This window comes from Panthera pardus, unplaced genomic scaffold (assembly GCF_024362965.1).
Source record: "Panthera pardus isolate Hobbes unplaced genomic scaffold, ASM2436296v1 HiC_scaffold_27, whole genome shotgun sequence".
Taxonomy (NCBI): domain Eukaryota; kingdom Metazoa; phylum Chordata; class Mammalia; order Carnivora; family Felidae; genus Panthera; species Panthera pardus.
In genome coordinates this window covers 112,236,242-112,259,005 of record NW_026526843.1, presented here as the reverse complement: position 1 = coordinate 112,259,005, position 22,764 = coordinate 112,236,242, and positions in this window count along the sequence as shown.

The following is a 22,764-nucleotide window of genomic DNA, read 5'->3' as shown; positions in this document are numbered from 1 at the left end:
AACTGATGAGGGGCTCCACACTACAGCAGGCAAAGAATCAGGAACCATAGAAGAAATGCAACGTGTATTTTTTCCACAAAGTATTAATCTCCCATCCTGGCAAGTGTGCTTGTCATGGAAATACATAAAGCTGTGCCCTACTCTCCATCACAGCCCCCAGTGAGGACACAGGTAAAGCCTCACTCTCTCCAACCACCCACCCTGCCATGAAGAACAGGGAACACCCTGTGAAGAAGGTTCTGACCCATATCATGGCCCCAAGGAATGGACGCTGGTCTTGGAGTTGGATGATTCAGACCCTGGCTCTGCAACTTGACTCTAGCACACCATCTCACCTTTCTTAACCTGTTTTCTCACCTTTAGAATAGCAATAACTTACCTTAGAGTGATAACATGATTAAGTAAAATAATGTAAATAAAAACACTTTATGGAATGAAAAATATAATCCAACCGATGGTATTATTATTATTCCCTGGGGTCCTTTTTCTATGAGCAGTCACTATGACCTCCATTGGCCTCACCTTGGGTAGAAAGGAGCATTTGGAGCTCCAGACTTGGGTGCGCTGAGAGCCATGGCATGGTCCCATCCACAAACAGATTCACTAGGGTTCTCGGTAAGTAGAAGAAAACCACCTATGTCCCAGAACTAGGTCTTCTCCCTTATTCCCATCTGGTTGCTATGGAAACCCCTGGTCATACTTTCAAAGATTCATTTGACCTGCCATTTTGAGTGCAACAGAGACAGAAAAAATTGGTTTTAATACAGTTAAAATTAAATACTTCCATTAATTGCGTTTACAGAATTTTTCTGCCATTTAATAAAGAAGAAAGCAAATTGTAGTAATTTTCCCAAAATGTCAGTGAATGAAAACATATGGGTAATTTCTCCTCTCTCAGAATGGCTTGATCTTGCTTCATAAAATATCATCTCTCCTCCGTAAGAAGTACTCTTTTCCCAGAAGGATGTGGCAGAAAATTAGAAAATGCCAGCTGCAACAACAGTTCCCTTTACAGAAGGCCTGAGCCTAAGAAGGAATCATTACTTGTGTCCTCCTGCCACATCAATCATTAAAGATCAGGAAGGATCTAAAACCCAAAAGTTACCAATGATATCAAAGTAGTCTGGTCAGCAAACCTTGTTAGCAATTCCAAGGGTTCTATGAAACTGAGAATGTATGCTTCAAAGACAGCGAATGTGTTAACAACATAATGATAGCTCACATTTACTGAGCACTTACAACGTTGACTATGCACCATGCTTAGCTCCTTCCTTGCTCATTGAATCCTCACAAAAATCTCATAAAGTTAAGGCCATTACTGCTTCCATTCTACAAACGAGGAACCAGGGGTTTAGGGAGTTAAGTACATAGCTCAAGCCCATAAAGAGATTAAAGAGCAAAGCCACCATACTGGCACGTATAGGTATAATAAGAATCCCAAGGTCAAAGCCACCTGTCCATAAATTCAGACTATCATCAGTATCTCAAAGTTGTTGCATTTAACTCTTCCTGCAGACGCAGACCCTCCAAAAACTCCTCCCACCCCAAAATATTATTAAAGGTCTTACAGGATGCCTCTCCTGTGCTCATGGGTCAGCTTGTCAGCCACAGTCAGGACCTGGCATCTTCACAGTCCTTCTCTCCCTTCCAGTCCACTCCATCAATGTCCTTTCTAATGCAGCCACTAGGGGAAGCCTCAGTGCTCACACAACTGACAGACATCTTGGGACATCCTTGACCATGTGTCCCCGTGGTCCTGGAGTTGCCAATTCTGAAAATGCCACAGCAGTCCTGCCATGGAGAAGTAGGCACTCTGGCTCTCATCCTTCACAGTGACGCCCATTGTCACCTGGATCCCGAAGCAGTTCATCTAGTGTCTGGTTCCCCCTTTCCGCATGAGGGTTCAAAATCTGACCCACCTTTCCTAGTTTTTCCCAGTGCCTATCCCCTTGCCTCAGGCACAAAAGCAAACAGGACAGACTACCAAAGTCTATTTACGCTAGGGTGTTCCACAGAACACCTTTCAGAATTCAAACCCCTATAATTCAAGAATAACTTTTTCATAAGACTGACAAAGAACAGTATCATGTAGTTGTGTTTATCAGCGACCATGGCAATAGCATAAATAGAGTTTCCAAATCACTCAGTCCACCGGCTTGAAACATATGTGTTATTGATTTTGCAGGGAGCGGTTCACACTATTTCGAATTTTGTTCCAGAAACGAGATTTTGTAAGTATGTTTGTATCATATTATTTCATATTTAAACAATCCAAATTCACATAAAGCTATATTAATACATGACATTTCGGCCCTTCCCACTCGCCCCTCCATTTCTAAAGGGGAAGAAATCTTAACTTGAGAATTAAGTGCCAAGTCTTTCCTGGGGTGTGTAGAATCTGAGCAATGAGATGATTCTCAAAGAAATGAAAACAGATTACCCACCCTGGAGGCCCCAGCGTAGCATGGAGGGTCAGATGCAAGGACTGCTACCTTTGAGGAAGGTGTCGCTGTGCATGAACAACACAGGGATGGAAAAGAAGAAGTAAACGAGGGACCAGCACAGTGGTGAGAGGAGAGTTTAGATGAGAGGGACAAACACGAGATTTTCAGCTATATACTTGAGTGGGGACACACAGTCAAGAGACAGAAGAGCCATGCATTTTGGTTTCAGAGAAGAGTTTTCAAAGACTAAAGAGAAAATAGGAAGTTATATTTTTATGAGCCACTTCCAGAAAGAGAGTTCTTAGGAATGCCACTCCAGAGCATACTAGAAATATTGAGAACAATAAAGATGTCTACAGAAGATGCTTCTTTTTTTTTAGTTTATTTATTTATTTTGAGAGACACAGAGTGCACAAGCAGGGGAGGGGAAGAGAGAGGAAGAGAGAAAGAATCCCAAACAGGCTCCACACTGTCACAGCAGAGCCTGATGCAGGGTTCAAACCCACAAACTGTGAGATCATGACCTGGGCTGAAGTCGGACGCTTAACTGACTGAGCCACTCAGGCACCCCTAAGAAGATGCTTCTTAAGCTTCTTTGTTGTTTATTTATTTTTGAGAGAGAAAGGGAGAGAGCAAGCAAGGAAGGAGCTGAGAGAGGGGAACAGAGGATCCAAAGCAGGCTCTGCACTGACAGCAGGAGGCCCGACAGCAAGCCCGATGAGGGGCTCGAACTCACAGACCATGAGATCATGACCTGTGCCTAAGTCGGACACTCAACCTACTGAGCCACCCAGGCTCCCCAGATGCTTCTTAAGCTTTGTTGGCATTAAGAATGTACTCTCCTCTTGGCATTTTTTTTTTTCAAGAGACTGAGTAGATGAATTACTGTCTATTATGCTTTTTTGCCACAATCCTGTTTTTTGAAAGCAACACTGCTCAGAGACTGAGCCATATGGGGTCCCAATTGTATTCAGGTTATACAAAGTTATAAAGAACTCACTCTCTTTTTAGGAAAAAAAAAAAAAAATGGCCTTCAAGGACATCACACATATAAACCAGATACCACGTAAGGTCACCAACATCTGAAACTTAGTTTGATCTGAACTGGGACATATGCCACAAAAGTTGAGTACTATCTAAAATCAGAGCTATCTTCTTTCATACCAGTAGGTGTGTTTAAGATACTCAAATCCATTCAAACATTCTGGATTTTCCCCAGCAAATGCTGGCAAGAGATTTGTGTTTCATGGGTAGTTTTAGATATGTTTACCTTCATATCCTTATTTTCTTCTTATTCTCCTCTTCAGGCCACAGGGTCAAATTTTATAGATCTTAATCCACTCTATTGATGAATCCATCCCATCCTTCCCATTTAAAATAGGATAAAAATCAGGGGTACGTGGATGTCTCAGTTCGTTGAGCGTCCAACTCTTGGTTTTGGTTCAGGTCATGAACTCATGGTTCATGGAATCGAGCCCCACATCAGGCTCTGCACTCACAGCCCAGAGCCTGCTTGGGATTCTCTCTCTCTCTCTTTGTGCCCCTTCCCTGCTCACACACACTCTCTCAAAATAAATAAATGAACTTTAAAAAATAATAAAATAGGATTAAAAATCACCTCATATGACTACTCATATCAGTTAGCTTTTGCTATGTAACCAACCACCCCAAAACCCAGTGGTTTAAAACAACTGCCATTTGTTTAGCTCATGATTTGGGGAGCTGGTTGGTTGTTCTCATTGGGGCTATAGTTTAGTCAATCCCTGCTGGACTTCTGCATGCGTCTGGAGTCGGATGGCAGATGATCTAAGGTAGTCTCACTCATATGTTTGGCAGTTGGCAAGCTGGAATGACAGGGCCACATGTCTTTCATCATCCAGCAAGATTGCCCGGGTTCCTCCACATGGCAGGTCAGACAAACAAAAGCAGAAGCCACATGGCCTCTTGCTGCTTAGGTTCAGAACTCACTTGATGTCACTTCTACCACTGTGCATTGGTCAAAGCAAATCCCAAGGTCACTCTCGATTTCAAAGATAGGGAAAATAGAGTTCATCTCTTGATGGGAGGAGCTGAAAAGTATTGAGGCCATTTTTTGCAATCTGTTCTACGGTTGATACATATGAATTCACCTCCCCCTACCCCAGAGAAAGACACTCATAGCTGAAAATTCATGCACTCTTCCTCCCGTGTACTGCAGAGGAACTTAGGCAAGAACCATTTCCTGGCTGCCCCTGAACTGGGAGCACTATTTTGGCACAGCTCATATCCAGACTTCTCATAGGTAACCACTTACACGGTATGTGTTTGGTAGGAAAAGCCCTGCCTATCTGCCAAGTTCCATTACAGCCACTAGCATTGCTGCATCGCCTCCGGGGAGAATGTCCCCTTTTATGTATTTTCATTAGCTAGTTAATCAAGAGGAAAGACTGGCCCTTAGAACAGGACTCTGCCATAACAGAGCAGGATGCATACATATAGATGAGACACTTTTTCCTCAAGTTTTCCCTATGTCTGAGTGATTAAGTGATACAGATCAAGATCATTCCTACCCTCACCAATTCTTCTATAATTAAATTCCTATAAAGTGGCACGCCACAAAAAATTACCGGAAGGAAGGATGGATGAATAAATGAACACCAAGAGCAAGAAGAAATGTTGCGGAGCAAATACAGCAGTGGTCAGAGATGGAAGCTCGCGGACGGATATGGGAAGGTTGTCAGCAAGCTCTCGTGGAAGAAGAGGAGTGCGGAGAATGAAGACATCCCACACCTGCTGCTCCAGAGCCGACTCGCTCAACAGCAACTCTGCGACTTCCATCCCCACAGTGTCTCCAACAAGATCCGGACTGATGTGCTTGGCTGATTTCAGGTTTTACTGTGACTGAGCTAGGTAACGTTTTGAAACAGAAGCTTCTTTTAAATAACATTTTGCATAGCCTTTTGACTATTCAGGGAGTTCTCTCCAAAATTTGTTTCTCGTTGCCACATTTATGTCATCCATAAGCTCGACAACATTTTTATTCTGTAATAGAATAATAACATCGTGTCGCTTACAGACATCTGTAGCTTGTGGTTTTTTAGAAACAGAGATCTGTAGTATCAGATTTTTAAAAGATAAAACTTGTAGCCATCATTTTGTTTCTTTGCCCATGCACTATAAAATTACCATTATACAAAATTATACATTATACACTGTAAATATACCATTATACAACATAAACTGTGGCATCAAAAGACAACTTAAATAAGTGAGATATTATTCTGCATTTTGTGTGTTTAATTATGTAGTCCCAAATATGATTTTGGACTGAAAAGCCACTTGAATTATGCTGAAATTGTATACGTCAGGAATAGTTGCTTCAAAATTACATCAAAGTAAAGAACTTAATAAAATCAACTTTTTTAAAAAGCAAAACCTACCTATATGTGGCATCTTCCTCCTGTAGTATCTGGCATTTGATAGTGTATTTTATTATTTTATTTCAATTCAGTATTCAAGGAAAGCTTTTGAAACCATTTTGATTACCCTGACAGCTGAAATGAAATTTTTATGAGAACAGCATATTTGGAGCCAAAGATCTGGTTGACACAATGAATGCAATGATGAAAATAATTTTACAACAGCCCAGCCTAGCATATTGACTTCATTTAAAATTTATATCAGACAGGTTTTTTTAAAAGTACTTTTCCTCTAAAAGAAAACAGTAGCTTTCAACTCCTTCTGCTGACCAAAAAAAAAAGTCCTAAAGCTTTGGAGATTTGAATAGTTACAGAGTCCTAGAAACCTATTGCCCAGAATCCTATCTGAGAATTATTCTCAGAGGTTTGGGAAAGTAAAGATATCCTGGGAGCCACACAATTAAAAAATTAGTCCATTTTCCTAATAACAGTAGATTCCTATGGAGATTTAATAAATTGTGCTTGAACATGTGAAAGTACTCCCAATAAAGGTTTGCCCTCTCAACATCGTGGTTCTAGTGGGCATCCACATAGCAGTGACTGCAGATTCAGACTGAAAATCAGATTTAAGACACATTACAGGCTTTACTCTCCATGTGCATAGCTTTGTAGAAGGATAGAGGACAAGAAACAGCACCTTCATTTTATCAGGACACCTGTGGTAAGTCCCCCAAAGATGTCCACATCCTAATTTCCAGAAGCTATGAATATGCTATGTTAAAGGGAGAAAGGGAACTAAAGTTGCAGATGAAATTTAAGTTGATGATCAGCTGACCTTAAAATAGGGAGATTATTCTGGATTGTCCAGATGGGTCTAAAGTCAACACAGGAGTCCTTAAAAGTGAAAGAGGGAAGCAGAAGAGAAGACCAGAGTGATACCATGTGAGAAGGACTCTATCCCCACTGCTGACTTTAAAGATGGAGGAAAGGACACCAGGCCAAAGAATGCAGGTGGCCTCTAGAATCCAGAAAGGCCAGAAAATGGATGCTCCAGGAAATGGAGCCTTCAGAAAGGAACACAGACCTGCTGACACTTTGATCTAGCTCATTAGGATCCATGTCATACTTCTATCTTGTGAAACTATAAAGTAATAAATTATGTTAAGTCACTAAGTTTGATACAGTAGCCGTAGGAAACAAATACAATGGTTAACAGCTACCCACGTACACAGCTTCTTTTGTCCCTACACCCATGCAAGAAATGCAAGGCTGCCACAGAACTATATCCAAGGTCATCTTGACACAGAAAAGCCACAGCTTTAGCTTCCCAACAATCTTTCATATGGGTCTAGTGACACACACCCAAAACCTGCATGCTACCCCCAGCAGCCCCAGTCCAGAAGTCCATATCAAGGTTTCACAACAAACAAAACAGGCAAAACATTCCATGTTTATTGATCACTGCAGTTTCCAAAGAAACAGGACTCTGAGGTCATTCTTATAGGCAGGCCTGGATCAGCCCTGTGCTGAGGCCTAACCCTTTACTCAAGGTTGCAACCCCAATGTCATTCTATATGTTCATATTCTATATCTGAGTAATCTGTCACTTGTCAAATCTTGAGTACAAATAGGGCCTCCTCCCCATAGACACCTAAGGCCAAGTACTTGCCTTCCCTGGACCCAGGCAACTAGGAAGGACATGGCACATGACCTAAGTTCAGCCAAACAAGATGGCAAGAAGGAAGTCTGGGATCCATTCCAATCTTGTCAGTGACAGCAGCGTTCAATGCCCAGTGAGAGGAGCAATGGAACCCAAAGAGCCTGGTCTGTGACATTTTCTGTGGCTCCACCTGTCTGGATCTCCTTGGTTCTGGTCCATTTTCTAAGTCTGTTTCAACAGCTTTCCCATCAATTCCATGAAATACTTGATATCCTTCCAATCAATTCCTTTTCTACTCAGGATAAACGAAATCAGTTTATGTCATGAACCATTGGGTCGGCAACTGTTACAATGAGGGGACTTTAGACAGCAGATCTGGAATTGAGGGGAATCTGGGCTTGATTATATAACCGAGTTGGGGTAAAGGCAGTCTGCCTTCAGGAACAGAAATCGGGTAATCTGTTGCCCAGAGTGGAAAAGCAACTAATCAAATTACAACCTTTCCAGTATCTGTTTGAAAGCAAGCCCTGGGGGACCACATTGGTAATGCCATATATAACAGTGTGAGAAACCAGGACTGAAGAGTGACACGGCTAATATTAGAAAAGCTAAAGAAAGAAAATGCCACAATGAAGTCCCTAATTCTTGACTGAAAGCAAAAACTGAAACTAGGGACTTTTTATGTCTGTGCTGGAAAAGAATGTCTTATTTTCTGTAGCAGCAGTATAAAACCACCCAAAATCAAACCTCCACTTTAATGGGGAGTTAATCTGTAATGTCAATTGAATCACAGCCTCATCAAATCCCTTATATGAAAGTTAGGGCATCAATAAAGGAAGTATACCTTGAGAATTGCAATTGTGGAAGGATTTCAAGAATTCAAACACCCAAATCCCAAACTCCACTGGACCTCAATCTTCAGTTCAAGCTACCCTTCCTCCCACATCTGATAAGCCCATTCATGTCTTACCTGAAGACTCTGTAATTCTCTGTCCTTGCTAGAGTTGCCCTACATAGAGAGCCTATGTCAGTTCGCAGACCCTGAAACCCCTTAATGAAGGGAAGCCAGGGAGGCTTTAAAAAGAGTCCTGAAATTATTTCACGAAAATATATTGGCAGTCTTCCTTCTATCTTTTCCCAAGGGACCTGTATTTACCAAAGTATTGCCCAACTGCCTTGGGCAAAGGAAAATACCTCTTCACAGATTACTGAACATTGGATCTGAGTTAACACCACTGCACTCACTAATCAGAGACTTAGAAGATTCAGGTGATAAACGAAGTTTGAGTCTACGTCGAAGTCTGCCTTAAAGTGGACATAATGACACTCTGGACTCAGCCCATGATGGTTTACCTGTGTTTTAAGGATTTATCTATCACTGATAGAATCCCCATATTGTCTCTGATGCACAGATAAAATAAGGCAAACGGGACCCCCCAGAGTCACCCCATTCACTTAAAAGGAAAAATAAAGAGCAATATCATGTCCGAGGGAATTACAGCACTTAGTGTGACCACGAAATTCCTAAGAAATGCAGGGATGGTGGTTTCAGTACATCCGCACTTAACTTTCCTGTCTGTCCAGTGCAGAGGATGGGGGCTTAGAGGACCATGTGGGGTTGACATCAGCTTCCCTGGGGTGGGGGGGGATTCTAATTGCAGCTGCTTTCTTAGTGTGCCCTTCTCACTGGGGAAAGTTAACCCAGTCCCTGGGATCTGATATTTACTCATTTCTTAAACAAATGTGCATTGAGCACCCAGTGCTCCAGGTAATTTCGTAGGTGCTAGGGATATTACAGTGAACAAAACAAAGAAAAATGCCTATGCTTATGGAGTAATAGACCTAACAAATATTTTTGTGTCTTTTCAGATAAACACCAGAGCATTTTGCTTTTACCTAGCAGGGACAGAGGAACACCTTACAGGCTTGTCACAGGCTTTTCTAGTTCTGTCCCACATTTCAGTGTGCAGGAAATATGATTTTCTCACCATCTCACAGAACAATGCTAAATACTGTATCATACTGAGCAGGAACCTGGGTCCAAATCCTCTCTCTACTGCTTTCTAGCTGTTGCATTTGGGCAGGTTACTTAACTTCTCTGGGTCTCCATTTTCCTCTCTGTAAAATGTAAAATCTCATAGTATTTTTGTGAGAATTAAAGGAGTTATTATTTGTAAAGGGCTTTAGTACCTAAAGGAGTACATTTTCTGCAACAATGGTTCTCATTTAGAGAGAAGCCTGGACTCTCACATTACCACATCAGCTTCTGCTTTCCCCTGAGCTGGGGGGAAAAAAAGAGGTGGGAGGGTACTGTCTCGACCAGACTGATGGATCCTTACTATGAGGGGTCAGCTGGGCTGCTACAGCTCAGTGCAGACAGGGATCCGTACAAGTGAGCCCAGGTGAAGTCTCACGGTGCCTCCTACTATTTTCAAGTCCAGTGATAAAAATTAGAGAAATGTTACTACAGGCAAATCCAAGCAAGACCACCAAGGGTTCCATTTCATCAGGAATGAAGATTTGAGTCACTCTACTAGGCAAAAACACTGAGCATCTGAGATACAAGTTGTTGGCAGAGGAGACCTGAAATATGTATGGGAAGTCAGAAGTTATAAATACTAGATGCTGACTTGTGGACAGAAGTATAGGTAGGGACAGCAAAATTCACATGGTTCCTTTATTGCTGTGACATAAAAATATGGAGGGGCGCCTGGGTGGCTCAGTCGGTTAAGCGTCCGACTTCAGCTCAGGTCATGATCTCATAGTTCGTGAGTTCAAGCCCCACATCGGGCTCTGTGCTGACAGCTCAGAGCCTGGAGCCTGCTTCAGATTCTGTGTCTCCTTCTCTCTCTCTGCCCCTTCCCACTCGTGCTCTGTCTCTCTCTCTCTCTCTCTCTCAAAAACGAATAAACATTAAAAAAAGTTTTTAATATGGAAATAAAGGTGCACATGAATATTATACGGCCAAAGGATAAATTATAATCTTTTTTTTTTTTTTTTTAGGAGGGGCTTCCCAGGATCTGCATGCTGTCCCTAAACTTAGAGAATCTGCCACTGTGTGAATCTTGTGGGAAGCAGTTCCTCTCTCCTGCTGCCAAATAGAAAAGATGAGATCCTGGCTTTCCCTGAGTCCTGGCTCCTGGGCTAAGGGCACACTAAGTCTGGCCAGTCAACACTCCCACGTCAGTCTTTGAATCTTGGGTGAGTGACTCAAAGAAGCAGGGGCAGCTGGAATTCATCCAGTGGCACCAGGAGGGCACCCCAGCTCCAGGGAATTCACGCAGTGGCGCCAGGAGGGCACCCCGGGTCCAGGGCAGCAGTACACTCACAGCATTTACGTCCAGCAATGGCAACAGAAGGGCCCAAATCAAACTATTCCACTGCAGAGTCCTTGAAAGAAGATCCAGTGGCTCAGCTTAACATATTCCTCCTACAACAGTCTAAATCAGGTTCTCCAAGTTTCCCATGTTTTCTTTGAGCTGCCTGATAGCTTACCAATAAGTTTCTTTCCTATTCAATGTAATGAGAGCTGCTTGATGTGATTTGCAATCAAGAACTTGGGCAAGTTCTCACAGAAAAAAAGACTGAAAGGAAACATATCAAAACGTCAACACTTCAAATTAAAATTCTTTTTTTTTAATGTTTATTCATTTTTGAGAGAAAGGGAGTGTGAGCAGGGGAGGGGCAGAGAGAGAGGGGGACAGAGGATCCAAAGCAGACTCCAGGCTCTGAGCTGACAGCAGCAAGCTTGATGCGGGGCTCAAACTCATGAACCATGAGATCATGACCTGAGCTTAAGTCAGACGCTCAACCTACTGAGCCAACCAGGTGCCCTTAGAATTAAAATTATTTTGGGGGAATGCAAGCTGGTGCAGCCACTCTGGAAAACAGTATGGAGGTTCCTCAAAAAACTAAAAACAGAACTACCCTACGACCCAGCAATTGCACTACTAGGCATTTATCCATGGGATACAGGGGTGCTGTTTCAAAGGGACACATGCACCCCCATGTTTATAGCAGCACTATCAGCAATATCCAAAGTATGGAAAGAGCACAGATGTCCATCGATGGATGAATGCATAAAGAAGATGTGGTATATATATATATAATGAAGTATTACTCGGCGATCAAAAAGAATGAAATCTTTCCATTTGCAACTATGTGGATGGAACTGGAGGGTATTATGCTAAGTGAAATTAGTCAGAGAAAGACAAAAATCCTAGGACTTCACTCATATGAGGACTTTAAGAGACAAAACAGATGAACATAAGGGAAGGGAAACAAAAATAATATAAAAACAGGGAGGAGGACAAAACAGAAGAGACTCATAAATATGGAGAACAAACTGAGGATTACTGGAGGGGGTGTGGGAGGGGGGATGGGCTACATGGGTAAGGGACACTAAGGAATCTACTCCTGAAATCACTGTTGCACTATATGCTAACTAATTTGGATGTAAATTTTAAAAAATAAAAAATTAAATTAAAAAATAATAAAATAATAAAATTCATAACAATTATTTTTTAAAAAGAACTAAAATTATTTTTATTTTATTTTTATTTTTCTGATTTTTCCAAAGCAAACATGTATTATTTTTACAATTAAACTCTGAGTAGACATAATAAAAATAATCCTAACTGATACTAATTGGTCTATCAGTGAGCCAATTTTAGAAAAGTAAAGTACTGAGGAATACAGAAGAAACATGTTTTGATGGTGGGTAGGAAAAGGCTGAAGTAGGGAATACCTGTTTAGGACAACAGACCTAGGTGGGCCAGTGAGAAAGCTCTTTTAGAGAGAAAAATACCTGAAAAGGGTGTCTTAGCTTAAGCTGCCATTAACAAAATACCATAGACTGAGTGGCTTACACAACAGACATTTGTTTTTTCTCACACTTCTAGAAGCTAGAAGGTCCAAGATCACGTTTCCAACAGGGTTCAGTTTCTGGTGGGAGCTCTCTTCCTGGCTGCAACGGGGCGTCATTCTATTGGATCCAACCCCCACCTTATGACCTCACTTAACCTTAATTATTTCCTTAAAAGCTCCATCTCCAAATACAGCCACAAAAGGGTTGGGGCTTCAGCATATGGACATGGGGAGGATACAAACATTCAGTCCATAACAAAGAGGGTGGGACATTAAAGAAAAATTTACTTTGGTTCTGACACTCTCAGAACCTTGTACTAAGAAGAAATGTTCAGAGGGAGGGAGGGGAAAATGAATACAAATACTGTCCTTTCATAACATTTGGTGTGACCTTGGGGATGCATGCCTGAAAGAGTGTGGCAGACAAGGCTGTTAGCAGAGAGGAGGTCAAGAAATGAAGAGATCATACTATTAGAAGGATCATTAACATAAATGCAGTCTATCCTCATAATTCGCAGATTCTGTATTTGTGAATTCACCTACTTGCTAAAATTTATGTGTAATCTCAAAATTGATATTGATGGTGCAATAGTAGTCTTCCGTGGACATGTGCAGAGCAGGAAGAAACTCTAGCTGCCCAATGCACACTCTCATCGCTGAGGTCGAACAAGGTGTTCTTGTTTCAGCTTTCATACTGTAAACAAGTGTCCTTTTCACGGTCTATTTAGTGCTGTGTTCTCTGCATTCTTGTGCTTTTTGTTGGTGACTTCGCTGTTTAAAATGGCCCAGGAGTCGTGCTGAAATGTTGCCTAGTGTTCCTAAGTGCACGAAGGCTATCCTGTACCTTACGGAGAAAATATACATGTTAGATAAGCTTCTTTCAGGCATGAGTTATAGTGCTGTTGGCTGTGAGTTCAAGGCTAATGAATCAATAAGATAGGTTAAATAATGTGTCTTTAAACAGAAACATACATAAAACAAGGTTATGTATCGATCCAGAGGCTCACAACAACCTACACCTGTATTTCCCCTGAGGGGCAGTGGTTCAGCATTCACAAATTCAGTGTTCACTGGTACTTTACGGAAGAGAACTATGATAAATAATGAGAATCAACTGTATTTAAATCACCAAGAAGTATGCCGAAGTAGTGCTGGAAAGAATGACAGGAAGCCTGGATACATGTTTTCAAGGAAGTAGAGTGACCCAGGCATCTGGAGACGACCGCAACAAGAAAAGAGTCGAAGGTGGTAAAGTCTGATGGCGTAAGATGCAAAGCTGGAGGATTTTAGAAGGAAGAAAGAAATTTCTGGAAGAATCAATGAGGACCAATTAAACATAGGGAATTGTCTAATCTCAGAGATGTGAGACATCAGGGGCAGGTTTATGACAATTTTTCTTTCTTTTTGGTTCCTGACTAGCTCTAAACCATACCACGCCTGTGGGCACCCCTTCCTCCTATCTGTAATAGGAGCTGTGTCTTCCCCTCCGACACAACTACAATAGCAGGTCGATTCTCTTCTAAACCTCCATGTTGGGAAACAGAAAAGATCAGCTGTGGAGTACGGAAGCATCATTCTGTTTTACAACTCAAAATGTCACAAAATATAATAATTTTCCCTTGCTATTTCTATATAAATATTTCTATTATGCCCATAGAAGACAAAGGTTACCTTTTGAGGGAAATTATTCATGAGGAAAAAAATTAGAATTTTGAACAAGCCATTTAGGTGACCTCTTCAGCATATGGAAGTAGGGCTTCGCTTTTTGTTAGATGACTAATGCGAAAGATGAAAACATAATCAAATTGCAGTAGCACTCCTCAATATAATTTAACCTTACAAGGGCCTGGTCAACGTTCTCTTAAAATTAATTTCACCCAGTGATTCTCCAGGGAACAAAGAGAAATAGAACTTAAAGATAAGCATGCATATTTATAAACATACTGAAGTTTCTTTATCTTTACGTTTTTTTTCTCCCAACAAACAATTCTAAATTGCTGCTTAAGGCTTCTCAGCTTAAAAAAAAAAAAAAATCTTTGGAAAAGATGCCTCCTTCTGAAAAACTCAAAGATTGGTGGCCAATCTTGAAGAACTAAAAAAAAAAATTAACCAAAAAATGTAAAATCTACTCTGCCTTCATAATTAAGCCAGCCTGAAATAAGTTTTCTTTAGAGTTTTAGCAATTATGAGATTCTTAATTAAAAATTCATCAAAAGTTTAATATCCAATCATAAGTTCATAAAAATACTCAGACTTGCTTTTCTATACTTATTTTGGGTTTCTCATTTAATTGCTTTAAAAATATTAAAGTGGAAATTAAATAACATTCCAATTTGACAAGGTCCTCCCACCTTCAGGAACAGGAAAAACAATAAATTGTTAGCACTAACCAGAAAGGATTGAATATCTAATTGACCCAAAGTTTAGTGGAACAGCTGAACTAGGGTATAGTGGGGAGAGGTGTTTCATAGGGGTAAAAATGGTCTAATTTATATAAGAATTTTTTAAAGGCATACTTGGAACTACTGATTAAGTTTAAGAAAGAGTAATATAGGGGCGCCTGGGTGGCTGAGTCAGTTGAGCATCGGACTTCGGCTGAGGTCATGATCTTATGGTTCATGAGTTCAAGCCCCACGTTGGGCTCTGCGCTGACAGCTCAGAACCTGGAGCCTGCTTCGGATTCTGTCTCTCTCTCTCTCTCTCTCTCTCTCTCTCTCTCTGTTCCTCTCCCACTTGCAATCTGTCTCTTTCTCAAAAATAAATAAATAAATAAATAAATAAATAAATAAGTAAGTAAGTAAGTAAGTAAGTAATATTGCCAAGGGCTGGCACAAGTAGAGGGAAACAGGCATGCTTACACACACAGTTGTCAGCATTATAAACTGGGTCCAACTTTCTGGAAGGCGATTTGGCAAAAGCCATAATAACAGATGTCCTCATTGACCAGGACTTCCACTTCTTGGAATTTATCTTAAGAAAATAAAGGAGGAGTGCCTGGGTGGCTCAGTGGGTTAAGTGTTCAACTCTTGATTTCGGTTCAAGTCATGGTCTCACAGTTGTGAGATTGAGCCCCGCATCAGGCTCTGCACTGAGCATGGAGGCTGCTTGGAACTCTCTCTCCTTCTCTCTCTCTCTCTCTCTCTCTCTCTCTCTCTGCCCCTCCCCTGTTCACACTCTGTCTCTCTCAAAATAAATAAACTTTAAAAAAATAAAATAAAGGAAAGATGTAATAAAGTATTGCACATTGATTTCTCAGATACTTCAAGTTAGAGAAAATTGGAAACAATGAAAATGCCTACCAATATTTATTTCAATAAATGGGTCTTTCTTCTCCCACCCTTGTCCCTGCTTCAGTCTATTCTCAACACAGTGGCCAGCATCATCTAATTAAAATGCAATGACTTGATGGGTATGTCACTCCTGTGCTCAAAAGACTCCCATAGTTCCCCTTGCTCAGGGTCAAAGCCAAATATCTACCATGGTCACATTTTGCATGGTATAGATTTGCCATTTAAAAAGTGGCTCTTCCCTGAACAGGTGTTATGTGCTCCTGGTAACCTGTGGTCTTCACCTAAGACACAGAAGACCCTAGAATCTTAAGCAGCTCCTTTGTGAAGGACACTCCATTGGATATTCGCCTTGACAGACATCCTTCTACATAATTTTTTTTTACATTTTCTCCCATACTGTTTAGATACTGAACAGAAAGCTGTTTTTCCCAATCACCATCAAGTTACTATCATCTGTCACTTGGATACTATGAAGCCGCTTACTCCATTTCTTGACAGCCACCCCTGTCCCACCAACCCCTGTCCCCTGTAATCTATTCTCCACACTACATTCAATGTAATCTCTTTTTTTTTAAGTGGTCATAATTTACCCACACTTAAAACTCATGGATGCCTTGCCACTTCTCCACAGATGAAGATCCAAATTCCTGATGGTCAAGGTTCTAGAAGAGTACTATACAATGGAAATATACTATGAGCCATATATGTAATTTTAAATTTTATAGTAGCCATAATTTTTTCAAAAAAGTTCAAAATGATAAAATTAATACTATATTTCATTTTAGCCAATCTATCCCAAATAATTATAATCTCAATATGTAATTAATACTTCAAGTAGATCTTAAATATTCTCACTACAAATAACAATAGTAGTTATGTGAGGTGATGGATGTGCTAACTGACCTCATTGTGGTAATCATTTCACAATATATGTGTGTATGTACAGCTTAAACTTACACTATGTGACATATTAATTCTGTCTCAATAAAGCTGAAGATACTTTACGTTCAGTTTTTCACACTGTTTGAAGTCTACTATAGCACATCTCAAGTTGGACAAGGCACATTTCAAATGCTCTATAGCCCCATGTGGTTATTAGACAGTGAAGCTCTACAAGGTCAAGACTATGCCCACCCCTTCAGCCTCCTCAGACTATAGACATATTTAACCTTCAGGTGCCCAAAGCTGCCATTCTCTTTTTCCCAGTTCTTTATACATGTTGAGTTTTCATACAACAAAACATTTGAAAGAAAACACATAACCAACTTTTTAAATGGGCAAAAGATCTGAATGACATTTCACCAAAGGAGATAATACAAATAGCCAACAAGCATTTGCAAAATATTCAACAGCTTTAGTTGTTAGGAACATGTAAACCAAAACCAAAATGAGATACTTGATACCACTTCACACCCACTAGAATGGTTATCATTAAAAAGACCGACAATAACAAGTGTAGGCAAGAGCATGAAGAAAACTGGGACTCTCATATATTGCTGGTAGGATTGTAAAATGGTGCATGAATGGCACCCAGTCTCACCAATTCTATATGTTGGCCCATACGGTAGTTAGAATTAGCCCTGCAGGCTTCACCATGGCTTTGATACCTTACTATGTTCTCATACTTAGCTGTGTTGTCCTAATGAGGTCATACTAACTTCACCGGAAAGCCCCTGAAATAAATACTGGCTCCAAGTCTTGCCCACTCAGCAGGCACGGTTTCCAGAGTGGTGAGATATTACAGGGAGGTAAGGAAAGCACCAGATTTTAAGTCAGCGGCCCTGGGCCTGAGCCCAACTCCACCAATCACTTAGCTGTGTGAACTCACCAAGCTGCTGTACCATTCTAGGAGGCAGCTTCTGCTTCGGCAAAAGCAGGTTTAATAACAACTGCCCGTTTGAACTTACCAAGCAGCCCTGCACATCAAGAGAGGCAGCATATAAGAATGTGCTCTGTAGTTAAAAATGTTCCAGGAGTCCAGAGTTGCTAATCATTGCCTTCCTTGCTATTTTTCTTCTGTACTTTGCCCTACCGTTTCAGCTGGTCCATTGGGATCTGCAAATTATCCCCCAGTTGCTATAGGACAAGGAACTACCAGATCCCCTTCAATCCAACTGGAGAAATGTACATCGAGTAAAGTCTATATAAAGGGGCACCACCTGGTTAAGTACTTGATACAATTATTCTGAGTGTCTTACATGACCTTTTTCCAACTGCTGATCACATAGTGGCTTGATTTAAAATAAAGTGTGTTGGGGCGCCTGGGTGGCTCAGTCGGTGGCGTGTCTGACTTTGGCTCAGGTCATGATCTCACAGTTCGTGAATTCGAGCCCCGCATCGGGCTCTGGGCTGACTGCTCAGAGGCTGGAGCCTGCTTCAGATTCTGTGTCTCCCTCCGTCTGCCCCTCTGTTGCTTGCACTCTGTCTCTCACATTGTCTCAAAAATAAATAAACATTAAAAAAAATAATAAACTAAAAAATAAATAAATAGTGTTATTGCTGAAGTTGGCACAAAATCTGAGGGATGACATTTGTTCTCTTCTTTAAAGTTTTCCTGTATTTTTTTTCAATTTTCCACCAAAAACACATACATTGCTATTTAGGGGAAAGTGTTGTTTAAAAAAGATAAAGAAAAAAGAAAAAACTTTAATGCTGATTCTATTTTAGACCAACTATATATAGCTAAAACTTTCAAAACACTTTGTAAGTAGTAGATTTTGTTAAAAGAACTTTGTGTATATGTGCGGGTGTGTGTGTGTGTGTGTGCGTATATATATACATATATATTTTTTTTTTTTTTAAGTTTATTTTGAGAGAGAGAAAGAGAGAGCGCGCACACACGTGTGCTGGGGAGGGGCAGAAAGAGAGGGAGAGAAAATCCCAAGCAGGCTGCACACTATCAGCAGTGTGCCCGACACGGGGCTCAGACTTACAAAAAGTGAGATCATGACCTGAGCTGAAACCAAGAGTCAGATGCTTAACCAACTGAGCCACCCAGGTACCCCAAGAACTTTGTATATATTAATCACCTCAACAACTCTATGAGGTAGGTATTTTTTTATTTTATTCCTTTTTATAGATGAGGACATAGAGACCCAAAGATTAAGCGTCTACCCAGCATCACACAACTAGTAAGTAATGGAGCTGGGATTTCAACTATTAAAAAGAAAACCATAGGCCCCAAATGGAGTCACTTAGGCCAAGTCACCAAACCAGGGCTTAATACCTAACCTAATTGCAGTTCCAACCTCCCAGAGAAACGTAGTCTTAACAGGTTAGTCAGGAATTTTTTGATCAGCACAAATGAGGTAATCTGTTACATGTGCTCTCTCCATTCTGCGTCCCCCCCCCCCCCCAGCCTCCACCAAGGAAGATGAGGAACTCCATCCAATAAGACCCAATCCCCTTCCCCCTAAGGGAAAGTGACTTTGTCTGGAACAATCCTTTCTTTTCTTTTGCTAACAACTTCCTTGCCCCATCATCATTCCTATAAAAGCCTTCCATTTTGTACAACTCCTTGCAGTCCCCCTCCATCTAGCATCCCTGTTGCTATCTGATTCATGAATAATTTAATTAAGCCAATCAGATCTTCAAATTTACTCAGCTGAATTTTTTTTTTTTTGAATTTTTGTTTTTTAACAGAACCCAAGTACCTCAGTGTCAGAGTTCATGCTTTTAACTTATTTTAACTAGTGACTAGTATTATCATCTACCATGGCTCTGAGGGTCCAACTACATAAGCAGCCTCCCTTGGGGAAAAAATCAGTGGTCTGTTATACTGTGGGATCCCAAAAGCAAGAACTATGTTATCTGTTTCTGTACCTGTTAGCTTTATGCCATGTAACAAACGAGTCTGAAACTTAAGTACCTAAAAACTACAACCATCAATTTCACTCACAGTTTTGTGCACTGGCATCTGAGCTGGGCTTTCTTTTGCTGGTCTTCTGCTGTGCTTAGCTGAGTCACGTCAGTTAGCTGCTGGTCTGCAAGGCAATTCTGCTTCCACACATTGGCTGTCAGCTGGGACAACAAGAGCCGCTAAGCCACTGGGCCTTCTTCACATGGCAGCAGTGGCAGGGTCCCAAGAGCCTGAAGAGCGGATAAGCCCCAGGGAACAATAGCTTTTCAGGTCTCTACTTGTATTACATTTGCTACTGACCCAAAGCAAAAGCAAATCACATGGCCAAGCCCAGAATCAGTTTGGGAAGAGACTACCCAAAGACATGATACAGAGGGTAAATAATTGGTGACCATTTATGCAATCTACCAAGATCTCCACAACCAAACACAGAACCTAATAAATAGTAGGCACAAAATAAATGTTTACTGAACTGAACGCTATTTCTCCTGCATGAAAAAGATCAAGGTAAGGCCAACAGTCTCTTCCGTCTCTGCACTAAGGACACCACATCAAACGGATGGAAGAGTCTGACTGACCCCTCTTCACAGAGGAACACCTCACTGTGGGTGATGGGGCCTATCACTGGACAGTCACCTGCTAACACAAGGTCTTCTCAGCTCTTAGGGTGAGGAGTGTGTTCTTCTCGGTGGCTGCTTCCCAAGCTCTTAGAATGCAGGACTTGCTCCTATCAGTGATTTCCTCAAGCTTCTCAAGGGGACCCCTTCTGCTCCCACAGCCTCTGTGGAGTTCCCTGTGGGACACCTCTATAAACCTGCTCCAATTTGCATCCCTGGTCGCCCTCTAGTGGCTCCTTAAGGTTGTTCAGCCATTTTAAGAAAAGTGTTCAAAACCATTCTACAACTGTACCAAGAAGAAATAGTTGTGTGTGCTTTAGGTCAATCGTTTTCAACAGGGGGTGCTATTTTCGCTTAGGGAACATTCAGCAGTGTCTGTAGAGATTTTTGGTTGTCACAACTGGAAGAAAGGTGCTATCGTCTAACGGATAGAGACCAGGGATGCTGCTAAACATCCTACAATGCACAGGACAGCCCCACCACACAGAATTATCTTGTTCAAAATGCCAGTAGTGCCACGGTTGAGAAACTGCCTTAACATTCAGAGTGAGCCTTCGTCCATCCGAAGGATGCACCCACTGCCCCACTCAGGGTTATTACATAACTGGGTGGATCACTCCCTCAGAAGAATCAACCTTTAGGCAACAATCCTAAATACTCTCTGTGCAACTGAAATCTCAGGAACTGTTTCTGTGGCATCCTAGAATTCCACAGGTTAGACAGATAAACTAAGTCCTAAATGGGAACTCAGTTACATGCAAGATGATCTTATTGTCTCTTTCCATTACGTATGCTCAGTCCTGCTGAAGCTGAGAGCAATTTTCTCAGAAAAGAGGAGTGCTTAAAGGTTTTTATTGTAAGCCGGTTAATAGCCTCAGGGAATAAAAATGGCTTCCAACGGAGAACTGCATTGTGGGACTTCTCTGTGAACCATGCAAACCCTTTGATAAAGTGCGCATTAGTTGCAAGGAATAAATGACAGGCATTCAGTTTTAACAAAATGACACTTGCTTCATGGAGGAAGAGGATTTCTTACTGTCAGAAAGAACACCAAGTACGGAGGGAAAGAAAGCTACACCGACATTGATTGCTATGGCAGCTCCATGTACAAAAGCAACAAGAAATGAAAGTCTTGATTCTAGTCACCCATCCTACCATGGAGTTTTAACAGTGCTAATTAGAAGAGAGTAGCTGACATTTCCCTACCATGAAAGATAAACTAAAATATACCCAAGAAACTCACTTCTGAAAACTTCTCAGAAGAATTCAATAGTAAAGGTGCTTTTTATTAACCCTGAACTTTATTCCTTACTTGTTCCCTTTCTTATGATCCTTTATGCTAGTAGCTAGGAACATCCTCCTCATTCAAGAGTGACACACGGAGAGCAAGAAGGAAGCGAAAGGTCCGTGGGTCCAGCTGTTCAATGCTTTACTTTGAAACCCTTCCTCCACTTCTTCCCAGATTCAGAGGCTTCTGAACACTTTCCTCTCCCTGCCCTCTGTCCCCATCTCCTCTCTTCTTCCTCCTCATCTCCTTAGCCCTGCCATGTCTCCATACCACGTCCGGAATGCCAGTGTTAGGGGGACAGGTGCATCACTCCCTCCAGACCCACCTGGGTTTGCTGTGTGCCACAAAATCAATTTAGAACCAAAGGCCCTCTACTAAAGGTCATTCTCCTCACGCAAGGCCATCCAGAGAAGAGCTAGCCCCTTGCAGTACGAACCCAGTTTCCTATGTGGACTTCGTCCTCCAGCCTCCTCTAAGCCAACTGCTCCCCATGACTGCCTAGATTCCTCTAAGGAAGCTAACAAGTGTGCCCAGGACCGGGCCTTGGCAGAGGAGTTTCTCAAGAGAAGTCTCCCCATTTGGTTCCTGATTGGGATTCTGCCACTACTGGTTCTTATTCCAGAGGCTTCTAACTTCAGAGAAGAAACTTTAAGAAACCATGAGACTGGGTTCTCTATCCATACTGAGAGCCACCTTTGGCTGAACTTCATTCATTTCCATTCTGCCACAGTAGAGTCATAATCTCTGTGTCAAGTGGTAGCTATGGAGCATAAAGGACAGAGACAGCTAACATGCTGGGACAAAAGCGTGGCCCAAATGTACACTGAAAAAAAACATAAGCTTTTAAGTCATAAGGATCTTTATGAAGTGCATGTTCTGTACCAGACACTGCACTGAGAACTTTATACACATTTTCTCGCAGGCTAGCTGTGAGACTTTGGGCAAGGTGGTTAACTTCTCTGTTTCTGTTTCCTTTGCCAGATACAAATAGCTACTTTACAGAGCTATTTTAAGGATTAGTTGAAATAACATGTGGAAAGTTCTTGGCACATGGTAGCTGTCCTAGTCAGCTTGGGCTGCCATAACAAAATACCATAGACTGGATGGCTTAAACAACAGAAATTTACTTTCTCGCAGTTCTGAGGACCGGGAAGACCATGATCACAGGGCCAGCTGATTTACTTCCTGGTAAGAGCTTTCTCACTTGAGTTACAGATAGTCAACTCCTCAATATGTCCTCACATGGCCTTTCTTCAGCATGTGCACAGGAAAGGAGAGACCTCCTTCTCCAAACACTGTCACATTGGGGGTCAAGGCTTCAACATTGGGGAGACACAAACAT